The following is a 12,396-nucleotide window of genomic DNA, read 5'->3' as shown; positions in this document are numbered from 1 at the left end:
GATAGCTGCTTGGCGGAGCGCCACGATGGCGAAGTCCAGCCGAGCGCCCTGCCAAGGCAGGAGAGGAGGCGCCCTGACAATTGGCAGCTACAGAAGCGCCCAGAAAGCTCCTGCCCTGGAGAGTCACGCTGCAGCAGAGCGTCACGATGGCGAACCAGCTTCAGAGGTCCCGGTGAACACGACTGGGAGACGAAGCATGCTTGACAGAAAGGGCCCCAGTCAATATATTGTGAAATAGGCTACCTACTTGGGAAGTCTCAACCCGTTTAGCCTACGAGTACAGAATTTGCTGAGGCCACGTTAGGCAGGTAGATTTAAATCAGTCCCTAGGCGAGATAAAACCTATTCTCGCTCGTTTTAACTAAAATTATGGTAGGTTATCTCCTCACCCTGACTAAAACTAATGTTTGATACCGACCTGAGTAAATTATGGCATCTTTAACGCCACCGTGCTACTTTGAACTCGTTGAAAGCGCTTGTTTACATTTTTTTTTTACTAGGAGGCAGCCATTTGCCTACGGACGTCACTCTAGTCCCGCTGCTCGGTAGACTATCTCCAAAAACAAACCTTACATTTCCTTTAATAACTCCATAAGTGTTTGATTTTGTTGTAACAACATAGTTACGAAAAAACTTTATTGGACATATCCTCTTCAGTTTTTAAATCTTACGAGTCCGTTTTCCTGGTACGTGCACTTTGACTGACCCAGCGTTATTTATTGTTTCTTCTTTATTATATTTAGACTCGCCAATCTATGCACCTTCGCAATAGATAATATATGTTAGCCATCTTCCAGATGCAAAAAGGAGCACTATTAGTGCGAGAATGAAATCCTGAACTAATAAATTAGCAGGGTGGGAGGCAGAGTAGAGCGATCATTTATCAAGCAAACCTGCCCACTACACCTCATGCATATAGTAATTGTGAGGATCTACAGTAAGCTTTAACTTGTACTCCCTTCAACCACTCTTAAACTCATTCACACAACATACTCTGAAGCTAGCATAACTAGATCCAGACATCATCCAAAGAGCAATCAAAAGCAAATTCCACAAAAGCGTATGCCAATCCACAATCCAAAGACAAAAACCAAAAGTCAAATAGAATACTTAAGTGGAAAATAACGAGTTTATTTAAATCCAAAGACGGAGGTACTGAAAACAGTTGTTGACAGTACCGGCGACAGAGAAAATCTGAATAGAAAATGGGAATGGTTCCTGATACCGCCTCCCAGGGCGGGAATGGGTATTAACCACCTGGCCCCCCACGAGGCGTGCCGCGAGTTTTTGGAATTCTGTCGTGACTTGGAGAATACAGCTATATATATAACTGACAGGTAAGTTGCATGAAACAATTTTATCATAAAAATGTCATTTTAACACATACAACTTACCTGTTAGTTACATATAGCTGATTGACACCTTTAGGAGGTGGGGCAATGACAGCTAAAAAGAGTTGTTGGAAACATTAAGGTTATTAATGTAGAAAATTTCTTAGTTCCTCACCTGCTAAGGTAGCTGATTCCACAGTTACTGCCTCAGTAACCTGCTATCCTCAGAGCAACCAGGGGGGTATAATGACCTGGTCGCAGATTGCTTAAGCTGGGTATCAGTCACCTAGACATGGCCGTGACAATACCACAAGTATGCCCTGCTCAGGGCGCAGCACAAACATCATGAATTACAAAAGGGGTCACCCAACACCAAAGAAAAAGTATAACCATAAAAACCAAAACCAACTGTGGGGTAAAACTAACCAACACTTACCCTCACAGACAACCATAAAAACCTTCACACTCCAAAAACAAGTAAGTAAAGGTAGGTTAATCCTCCTTTACCCCTTTACCCATTACCGTGCCAGATACAACAAAGGGCCCTAACGTGCTGCACTCATCAAACACTGTCTGCACTTGCAGAGATAATGCAAAGCAAATACAGACTTACACCTCCAGTAGGTTGCTTGCACAATATCTTGAAGGAGAGGTTCCTTTTATAAGCGAGAGAAGTAGAGATAGCCCTCACTTCGTGAGCCTTCACTTTACACATTTTCAAATCATTCTCTGAAATATTGGAGTGAGCTTCAGAAATCAGATCTCTAATAAAAAGGACATGGCATTCTTGGACATTGGTCTAAGAGGGTTCCTGACCGAACACCATAAGGAATCTGAAGGACCCTAATATCTTTAGTCCTTCGCAAATAATATTTCAAGGCTCTGACTGGGCAGAGGAACCTCTCCTGCTCCTTACCTACCAATTCCGACAGACTCGAATCTCAAAAGAGCGAGGCCACGGTGCGAAGGGGTCTCGTTCTTGGCCAAAAAAACAGTTTGAAAGAACAAATTGCTTTTGAAGCAGAGAATCCTACTCTCTTATCCAAGGCGTGGATCTCACTGATTCTCTTAGCTGTAGCTAACAAAACTAAAAAGAGGGTTTTCCTGGAAGATCTCTTAAAGAAGCAGAATCCATAGGTTCAAATTTCTCAGACATAAGCCACTTCAGGACTACATCAAGATTCCACGAAACAACTTTAGCATCTGACCTCTTAGAGGTACCGAAGGATTTAATAAGGTCCGTTATATCTTGGTTATTAGAGATATCCAAACCTCTGTGACGAAAAACAGTAGCCAGCATGCTACGATAACCTTTAAGTGTGGATACAGAAAGGTTCTTATTCCCGAGGAACAAAAGAAAATCCGCAATCTGCGTCACCGAGGTTCTGGAAGAGGAAATGTCATGATCTTTGCACCATGAACGAAACATATTCCACTTGGACTCATAGACCTTGATCGAAGATGGTCTTCTGGCTCTAGCGATGGATTGAGCCGCTTTCTTCGAAAATCCTTTGCTTCTGAGAAGACGTTCGATAGTCTGAACGCAGTTAGCCGCAGACTTGACAGGTTTTCGTGAAATCTCCTGAAGTGGGGCTGTCTGAGTAAATCTACTCTGTTTGGAAGGCTCCTCGGGAAGTCGATCAAGAGATCCATGAGAACTGGGAACCAATCCCTGGAAGGCCAGAAGGGGGCTATCAACGTCATCCTGGTGTTGGAGTGGTGCTGAAATTTCCTCAACACCGCACCTAACATCTTGAACGGCGGGAAGGCGTAAAGGTCCAGACCCGACCAATTCAGTAGCATTGCGTCCGTCTGGAAGGCTGCTTGGTCCGGGACAGGAGAGCAGAAGATTGGGAGCCTGTTCGACTTGTTCGTCGCGAACAGGTCTACCAGAGGTTGACCCCAAAGTCTCCACAGCGACTTGCACACTTCTTAGGTGCAAAATCCACTCTGTGGACAGAACCTGGTGCTTCCTGCTCAAGGAGTCCGCTCTCACGTTGAGGGCTCCCTGAATGAATCTCGTTAGGAGCAGAATCTTGTGCTTTTCTGCCCACAAAAGGAGGTCTCTTGCTACCTCGCTGAGGGAGTAAGAATGAGTGCCCCCTGTTTTTTTATATAAGACAACGCTGTGGTGCTGTCTGAATGAACCAGAACTGTTTGTCCCTGTACGAAGGTAGGAAGGAAGTGAGACTCAGGTGGATTGCTTTCAACTCCTTCTTGTTGATGTGCCATTCTTTTTCTGTCGTGATTCCACAAACCTGAAATTTCTTTTACCCCCAACGCCGCTCCCCATCCTACTTCTGACGAGTCTGCAAACAGTTCGTGGTTCGGGTTCGACGGAAAAGAGAGAGACCTTTCTCTAATTTTCTTCGATCTAACCACCACCTTAGATCCTCCTTGATAAGGTCCGAGATTGGAAAGGAAAGGAGTCTGGAAGCGTTTTCCTGTTCCATTGCTCCCTGAGGTAGAATTGAAGGGGCTCATGTGAAGTCTCCCAGGGAGACAAACTTTTCTATTGACGCCAGAGTTCCCAGGAGGCTCATCCAAGCCTTTATGAACAGGTATCCATATCCAGAAAGTTCTGGACTTTTTTGCGAGACAGTCCGAGATTCTTTGATCTGACGGAAAAGCCAGAAAAGGAACTGTTTCCAGTCTCACTCCTAAATAGATCCTGGATTGTGAGGGAGATAGGTGAGACTTCTTCCAATTGATTAGAAGTCCTAGCTTCTGAGTCAAGTCGAGAGTTACTTTCAAATCCTCCAAGCACTGAGACTGAGACTGGGAACGAAGGAGCCAATCGTCTAGATAGAGAGAGATCTTTATTCCTCTGAGATGAAGAGCTTTGGCAACAGTGGACATAACTCTTGTGAATACTTGAGGGCTGTGGACAGACCAAAGCACAGAGTCCTGAACTGATAAGTCTTCTCCTGGAAAACGGTTAAGAAACTTCCTGGACGCGGGATGGATCGGAATGTGAAAGTAAGCGTCCTGCAGATCTATTGAGACCATCCAATCCCCCGGACGAAGAGAATTGAGGACGGATTGCGTCGTCTCCATCGAGAAACTGGTTTTCTCCACGAAAAGGTTGAGAGAACTTACGTCCAGGACTGGTCTCCAGCCGCCTGAGGCCTTTGGAACAAGAAAAAGACGGTTGTAAAAGCCTGGAGAGTTGACTTCTTCCACGATCTCTATCGCTCCTTTTAAAAGCATGGAGTCTACTTCCGCACTCAGAACCGAGCATTTCTCTAAGTTGCTGGAATATGCTGTCAAAGCTAAAGGTTCTGTTGCAAGAGGGGGCCTCTTGAGGAAGGGGATAGAATATCCTTCCTTTAGCACGGACGTGGTCCACTGGTCCGCTCCGATCTCCTCCCAAGTTTGCCAGAACTGCTGAAGTCTGGCTCCTACTAGTGCATGGAGGACATGCAGATCACTTTTTAATTGAGGGTTTGATAGCCCTGGAGACAAATCTTGCTTTGCCCCGGAAACTAGATCCTGTACGGGTGAGGGGCCTGCCACGAAAGGGCCTATTTTGATTAACTAAAGGACGAGTTTGCGCTGGCAGAGAAGGTTGAGGAGCTTTTGGTTTTACGAGAGGATTGCGCCAAAAGGTCCTGTGTGGACTTCTGAGTAAGGGATTTCGACACTTCGGCCACAAGTTCTTGAGGGAAAAGGTACTTCTTATCCAGAGGTGCGAAAAAGAAGAGCCGATCTTTGAGTCCTAGAAACTCCACTGAGCGACAAAAAGAGCACCAAAGTTGTCGCTTCTTAAGAACTCCTAACGTGAAGATGGAGGCTAACTCAGACGCACCGTCACGAATCCCTTTATCTAAGCAGGACATAACAGAAGAGAAATCATCGAAATGCGCTCGGAAAGACCAAAAGACTTTACCTTCCTACCCAAAGCGCCAATAGTCCAGTCCATAAAACTGATGACTTCCAAAACTCGGAAAACGTTCTTCAAAAGGTGGTCCAACTCTGAAGGAGAGAAGAAAATCCGAGCCGAGTTCATCGCAGAACGACGGGTAGAATCAACGAGACTGGAGAAGTCTCCCTGAGAGGAGGCAGAAGCTCCCAGAGAGAAAACTTCCCCAGTGTCGTAGCAAGCCTTCGTCTTAGTAGAAAGCTTGGAAGGAGGGAAGCAGAAAGTGGTTTTCCCCTGATCACGCTTTGTCTTCCAACCAGGAGTTCATTTTCTTTAATGCCTTCTTAGCTGAAATAGAAAGCACTAACTTCATAAAGGAAGAGGTAGGAGGTTTCGAGTCTCTTGCGTACTGAGAGAGAGGGGAAGCCGGAGCCGCAGGTGCAAAATCCTCAGGAAAATTATCAATAAAGAAGCGAAGAAGCTTCTTGTAATCCGAGCGAGAGGAGTCTGGTTCGTCTACAGGAAACTCTTCCACAACTTCTTCCTCAGACGAAATAGGAGAAAAACCTTCCGCTTGCACACACACATCTTGTGAAGGAAGAGTAGGAGCCTGAATAAGAGCTTGAGGAGGAGCCTGAGCCTGAGTAGGCGCCACAAGAGGAGCCTGAACTGGCGCCACAAGAGGAGCCTGCGCCACAAGAGGAGCCTGAACTGGCGCCACAAAAGGAGCCTGGGATGGCGCCTCACCAGGCGCTACCTGAGGCGCTTGAGCCTGAGAGAGCGCTAAATCTTGAGGGAGCGCCTGAGCCTGACTAGGCGTAAGAGCCTGATCCTGAGCCTGAACCAAAGGAGGATCAAGAGACACAGATCGAGGAGGAGCTTTCGTACTGGGCGCTCCGAGAGCTCGAGACGAAGGAGGAGGCATCAAATACACTTCAGAAGGCTTTGCTGGAGAAGAACCAGGCCTTCCGAGCCCGCCAAGAATGCTTCCAATTTTCTTGTGCATCGCTCAAGAAAGTCATGAGTAGACGAGATCCAACTGGGGAACGATGATCAGTAGAGCCAGGATCGTGATGAGGAAGAGGCGCAGAAGCCACAATAGGCTTACGTGAAACCAAAGGAGAAACACCGGGAACGCTGGGCAATACCGAATGGGAAGTCTTATACCTCTTGCGCACATGAGCCTTTGCGCCTGGGAGAAGATTCTTCAGACGACGAAAATCTCTCCGGACTCTCCCAAAAACTACAGGAAGGCTGTGATAAGCGAAATGGCTTCTTCTTCTGAACCGCTGAAGGCGAAAGATTCCTGGACCTCTTCAATGGTCTAGACTCGTCGGAAATCTCCAGCCTCTGCGAGGCGAATCACTGGAGCTTGAAGAAAGACACTTCCTTGAGTCGCCTTTCCAACGGCGCCTGAAACAGCCTGGGAAACAACAGGACTGTTCGAGGGGGCGGCTGCTCGTGAGCAGACCCCACTCGCCTCCCTTGGACTTTCAGCATGTCTTCTCCCAGGAGCAGGGGAGCTTGACAGAGGCTTAGGTCTAGGAGAACGAGTAGGCCGAGCAACCACCTCCTCCACCACACTAACACTTTGCACTGCACTTAAATTATTCACAATATTTTGGAAAGAATCCATACGCTCATGAAGGGATTTCACGTTAACGCCAATATCCTCCATGGCGCCCACAATAAGGTTAAATCTGGCGTCCATCTGGACTTGATACTCAGACACGGTAACGGGTTCAGGGATATCAGAGTCAGGAATAGGAATATTAGTAGCCACGGGATATTAATAGAAGTTTCCTGCATAGCTAAGGGAGATTCCGGTTTCTGAGAGAGAGAAGAAGAACTTCTAGCTAAAGCTTTCCTGGCTCTATCTTTCTCAAGCTTCTTTACATACTTAGATAGAGCCTTCCAATCTTTTCAGTCATACTGACACATTCATCACACTTCCTCTCATATGAACATTCCTGACCTCTACAAGCCACACAAATTGAATGAGGATCAAGACTAGCCTTGACCAACCTCGTCTTACAGCCTTTGCTGCATACCCTAAAGGTATAAGACCCAGAATCTGACATAATTATCAGAAAACCTGACTAAATAGGTGACAAATAACTGGCAAAGCCGCAAACCAACAAGAGAGTACTTCACCAAGTGAAAACAGCTCGATGTAGGCAGATACAATGAAATTTCGCCGAGTACCGACAACAATGTCGCCGGCGTGACGGCAAAATTATTCTGAAGCATGTTGGAATAGTTCCTAGTACCCCGACAGAGGGCAGGTAAGGGCGATCACCCGATATTCGGACTGGCGCTGCCGCGCGTTTTGAAATTTTGCCGTGACGTCAAAGACTAAAGCTATATGTAACTAACAGGTAAGTTGTATGTGTTAAATCATATTTTCTACAGAATGCCAAGTCTCTTTTTTCATTTTCTGGGAGTTTTTCCAGATGAAATTTTTTAGCCAACAGCAAGCGTTCAAGGTTTCCAATGAAGATTTTTAAACTGAATAAGAAAAATGGTGTTACTTCATGCTTTGAGGGGTATCACACTGAAATTAATCACGAATAAAAGCTACACAATTCATTATTTGAGTAAATATCTACATATTGCACTCTACTAAGATAAAACATTATAACATATTAGTGTAATATTATAACAGTTATGACAATAACAAAGAATCGAAATACTAATATAAAAGGGAGAAAATGAGTCTGTTACACGATTAGCAGTACGCTGGTCTTGTCATTAGTGCCGATAACATTCTCACAGACAGACAGGAGTCAAAACAAAGTTGCAACCAGGAGGTGAAAATATCAATTTCCTGTGTTACAATTTGTGCTTTGAATGCTTCCGATATTCACTTCTCTAGCAAATGGTTAGTGTTCGCATTACTAACACAAAAGGTAAACAATGATGTACTTTACCTAAACAAAGCCCTAGCCTGGTCAAGGGGGAGGGAGGGGTAAGGGGATTAGCCCCTGGACCCCATAACCCAACCTCAGGCACTTTAATGACAGGGTTGTAATCAACCTAACATAACATACCAGGTCCTTACCTGGCTGGGGTGTTTTCACCAAGACTGGATCCCCCAAACCTATCTTGACTTCAACTATGGCACTGAAATTAATGTTAATTTGGTTGCAACATAGCCCAACCACACCTACCCTAGAATGCCATGTCCTTACCAGAACCCTCCCCTAATCATGAGCTGGGTCAAATGGTTCTAACTTACCTAAAACATGGTGTCACTTACAAAACCTTCACTGAACCTGCCTTGATCAAAAGCAGAACTTAGCAATACCATGGGAACGTCAGAGTACATATTGTATTTCACTTTTTTCTATTTCAGCCAACCAAAATACATTGTTGAAATATATTTTCTTTTAAATGTTCAATATTGTCAAAAGGAAAGATGAACGATCAATTTCAACTAAAATAATTCACGAGTAGCAATAATTCAAGAAGGCTAACAGTAGGCAATCTTCCATGTCAGACGGACAAAAACTGTTATTCAGGCTCTTACTATTGTCATCTACCACATCTTACCTCTGATATTCTTTGCACTAAAGCTGTTTGCTCTAACGAAAATAAATACTATATAGTTCACCTTATGCCTTAATCCCCCTTGCCCTTCCAAATCTTAAGATTTCTCAAGGGCACATCAAATTACTATTACTATAGCCTACTCACAATTAATGTAAAAGTATTCAGCATACTCTTTGGACTGGGCTTAGCCTACTGGCTATAAAATAATATTTACCTAAATTAAACTAATCAGTTTTATTCCTATGGCAGGCCATACTTTTCACATTTTATTATTGGTTTTTGTTTCTACCTAAGTACTGCAATGAACTAGTCTACTATTTTTACTGGTACAAGGTAGACATTATGATTAGCCTAGTTTGTTCATATATGGTATCCTACTTCTTATAATGTACTGCACTTCCCAAGTTTAGTTCATAACAATAATGACAATAGCAACATCTGCTTCTGACAATTGTTTTCTCTTACACTATTACCTAACCATTAACAAAATTCCCCCGTCAAGCATTCTTGTTATTTACCAATCATATTTCATTTGCTCTGTCTTCACTCTTTCTGGGTGTCCCAAGAGCCTATTTAAACATTAGGGTTTTTTTTAATCAATGACCATTACTGAAATTGTAATATGGTGTTCCCTTAAATGACAATGGCTTTTTGGTTTGTGTAGCATAACAACAAATTCATATTATGGGGTTTAACACACCCCAATGAAATCTTACAAATTGCTGACCAATGAAATTAGCCTTGAAATACAGTTTTCCCCATTGATTAAAAATTTTTTAATGGTTTTCACAATAATTGTCACTGGAAATGTTTTGGTTAAATTATCGACACCCCTTGTCCTGCATCAATTAATATCTGAAGATGTAGCAAATTCTGTATCCTTGTAAATATAACTATCACACAGGTTGTTTTACGGTGCTACAGGTCTGGTTAGGTAGGGGGTTCCAGAAAGGACAAAGCCCTCCCAACCCGAAATAAAAACACTAGGTTCCCAATGGGAGCCCTTAGGTAATATGAGTAGACAAGGGGAAGGGTGTCATATGAGTTAACTAAGCAGTCCCTATGAATATATATGTCACAATCATCCGTCAAGTGAAAATCTTACGTTTGCTTGCTGAACTCAATCAATGACAAGAAATTTCACTGGTTCCCCCTACCTCATTAAAACAACTTGTACATTTGCAATGGAAGTGAAAATTATTTTTTCAAAAATATACTATAGAATAAATGTAATTAGCCAAGCCTAAAAGCAGCTAATCAAATCATAACAGCCTCATTTTTAATGCCTATTCTCAAAACCCTAAATTGGTTGACTGACTTATCCAATTCAGGAATGGCATGGAATATAAAATTTAGGGGTAATTCTAAACGGCTGTCATGTGAGCTAGACTGTGGCAATTGGCGTTTTTTCTATGTTATTTTACTTGCTTTACAAGAATTTAAAGTCATATTTTGTCGGGCTGGCTGTCGTAATTGACCTTTGAAGACTACAGACTTAAGTACCTATTTAACGGGGTAGGTCTAAGCCGGCATTCGCAACAAGCCCCCACCTCCCTCCATAACTAATATGGCAAAATTGTAACCAGTAAACACCTCTAGGTGCGTTAGGTTGGTATTTTTAGGGAGTTTACTGGTTACAATTTTGCCGTATTAGCTATGGAGGTGGGGGCTTGCCGCTGAATGCCGGCTTAGACCTACCCCACGTTAGGTAATACAAGTCGTGTAGTCTTCAAAGGTCAATGACAGCTTAGTTACAGCCGGCCGACAAAATATTACTTTAAATTCCTCTAAAGGAAGTAAAATAACATAGGAAAACGTCAATTGCCATAGTCTAGCTCACCCGGGACAGCCGGCTTAGAATTACCAATTTAGGTCAAAGACCAAGTGCTAGGACCTGCGAGGTCATTCAGTGCTGAAGGGGAAGTTGAGCATAAAAAGGTCTGAGGTGTAACAATAGTAGTTGCAACATGAAACAATTGTTAGGTGCAGTGCAAAGTGAGGCAGACGAAAGACACTATGAACAGAGGCACGGTAAAAGGAGTGGAAGGGGTTGCAAGCCATTCAAGAGACGTTTAAAGAACCTTCAGAAATACATACAGTGCACCATCTTAGCTAGACTGATGGCTTTACCCCCACCCAAAATAAAATACAGCCTGTCAAGCCAAGATGTTGCAGAGCACATCAAAAGACGGCTAAAAGGGAATGGGGTCACAGTAAAGGGGGGGGGGAGGATACAGTAGCCAGGGACTAAAGGGTCAAGTTTAAAGACCATTTGGTATCGCCTACAGTGCATCATATCGGATGTGAAGACAGTTCTCCTACTCCCTACAGGGTGGTCACAGCCTTCGAGCACTGGCCTACATCTCAGCAGCAGAATGTGGCAGGGAGCAACAATGAGCAGAGGACTAGCCTGGTGACCAATCCTTTAAGGGCAGCTAAAGCTGAGGCTAGGCTAAGTGTAGCCCGAGGCTCGTAGCCTAACCGCCAGAAAGTGAGAGCCTGGCAGAAACAGGCTAGCCTACCGGCGGTAGGACGAGCCTCAACTGACGTCGAGGATCAGGCTGTTTGGGCCGCCGAAACCTCAAGCCTAGCTGCTGTAGGACCGTGCCCTGACCCAAGCGAGGGAAGGGTCAGACAAGGTAAGGGGGGCAAGCAAGCAAGCGTACGGGCAGGAAGGGCAGGGCCTAGCTTGACCTCGAGTACCAAGGCTACCATATTATCTGGTGGCAACCTTCCTGGTCTCGCCTATTCTGTCATTTGGGGGACCCGGAGGCCACTCTTCCATCCCGACTGACACTGACACACCAGCGAGGAGGAGGAAAGAAGGAAGGAGTTAGGAAGGAAGGGAGGAAGGAAGGAGAGGCGGCGAGGTCTCGACCCCGACAGCGAATTGGGTTTGTTATCATGAGTGCCGTCATTCGTCATGCAGCCCCATTTTCCCTTCTGCACGACAGTGGCCATTTCACTGGGCGGCCTTTGCACTCACCTGCACATCTTCGTTCCTCAGCTCGTCTATGAGGACGGCGATGGGGTAGAGGGAATCGTCCGTGGTGGTTTCACTCGAGGCCATTTCAATATCTTGCTTCTCTATAACAATAACAAGTAGGGACTGTTGTGTCGGTCTAGTCACCCATCAATGATGTTATTCACTGCGCATTCAATCTGCGCATCACCCCTACTCCCCCCAGCCAAAGGATGGGATATACCGAAACAAATGAAGTACGGTGCTTGATGCGCACTGATGTACAGGAAATCGTTCGTACATATTTACAGTAGAACGGATTGTTTGATGCCTCCTGCGTTATCGTCATCGTCCTTTCTACAAATCTTGTTATACATTATCCTTCCTTCCCGTTGAGTTTTTTTTTTTCAACCTGAATATTTATCTTTCTCAATGTTTGCTGCAATGTGAAACTACATCACTAGCATACTCACACGCAAAACAACAATTGAAAAGTCAGATTAAAAAATGTGGTGCCTGTGTTGATTAAAACTATTTTCTATAAGTAAACGTGGACTTTGGAAACATGAAACAAGACAGCAGTCCAAAGACTGCCAGGAATTTAACAACTGCCGTCTTTTCAATCTTCGGAAATTTCATTCATTGCATCAATCATCTTTTTGAGTTAGATTGATAACATTTTGTTGGAA

At 44.3% G+C, this 12,396-nt stretch overlaps 1 protein-coding gene across 2 annotated transcripts in view; it reads right to left on the bottom strand.

The window, feature by feature from the left end:
* Positions 1-11,985, bottom strand: part of Pp2A-29B (Protein phosphatase PP2A regulatory subunit A) — a 148,152-nt gene extending 136,167 nt beyond the window's left edge. Inside the window, exon 1 of one of the 2 annotated variants that reach the window (XR_010850846.1) lies at positions 11,732-11,960. The gene's annotated coding sequence lies outside the window, so the exon portion shown is untranslated. Of the gene's footprint in view, positions 1-11,731 lie in introns of both variants that reach the window. The other variant, XM_067091682.1, reaches the window with a different exon arrangement.
* Positions 11,986-12,396: the final 411 nt, after the last annotated feature.

The sequence above is a fragment of the Macrobrachium rosenbergii genome, chromosome 48 (genome assembly GCF_040412425.1).
Source record: "Macrobrachium rosenbergii isolate ZJJX-2024 chromosome 48, ASM4041242v1, whole genome shotgun sequence".
Taxonomy (NCBI): Eukaryota; Metazoa; Arthropoda; class Malacostraca; order Decapoda; family Palaemonidae; genus Macrobrachium; species Macrobrachium rosenbergii.
Note: the sequence above shows the minus strand (reverse complement) of the source record. Positions and strands in the feature narration are given on the sequence as shown.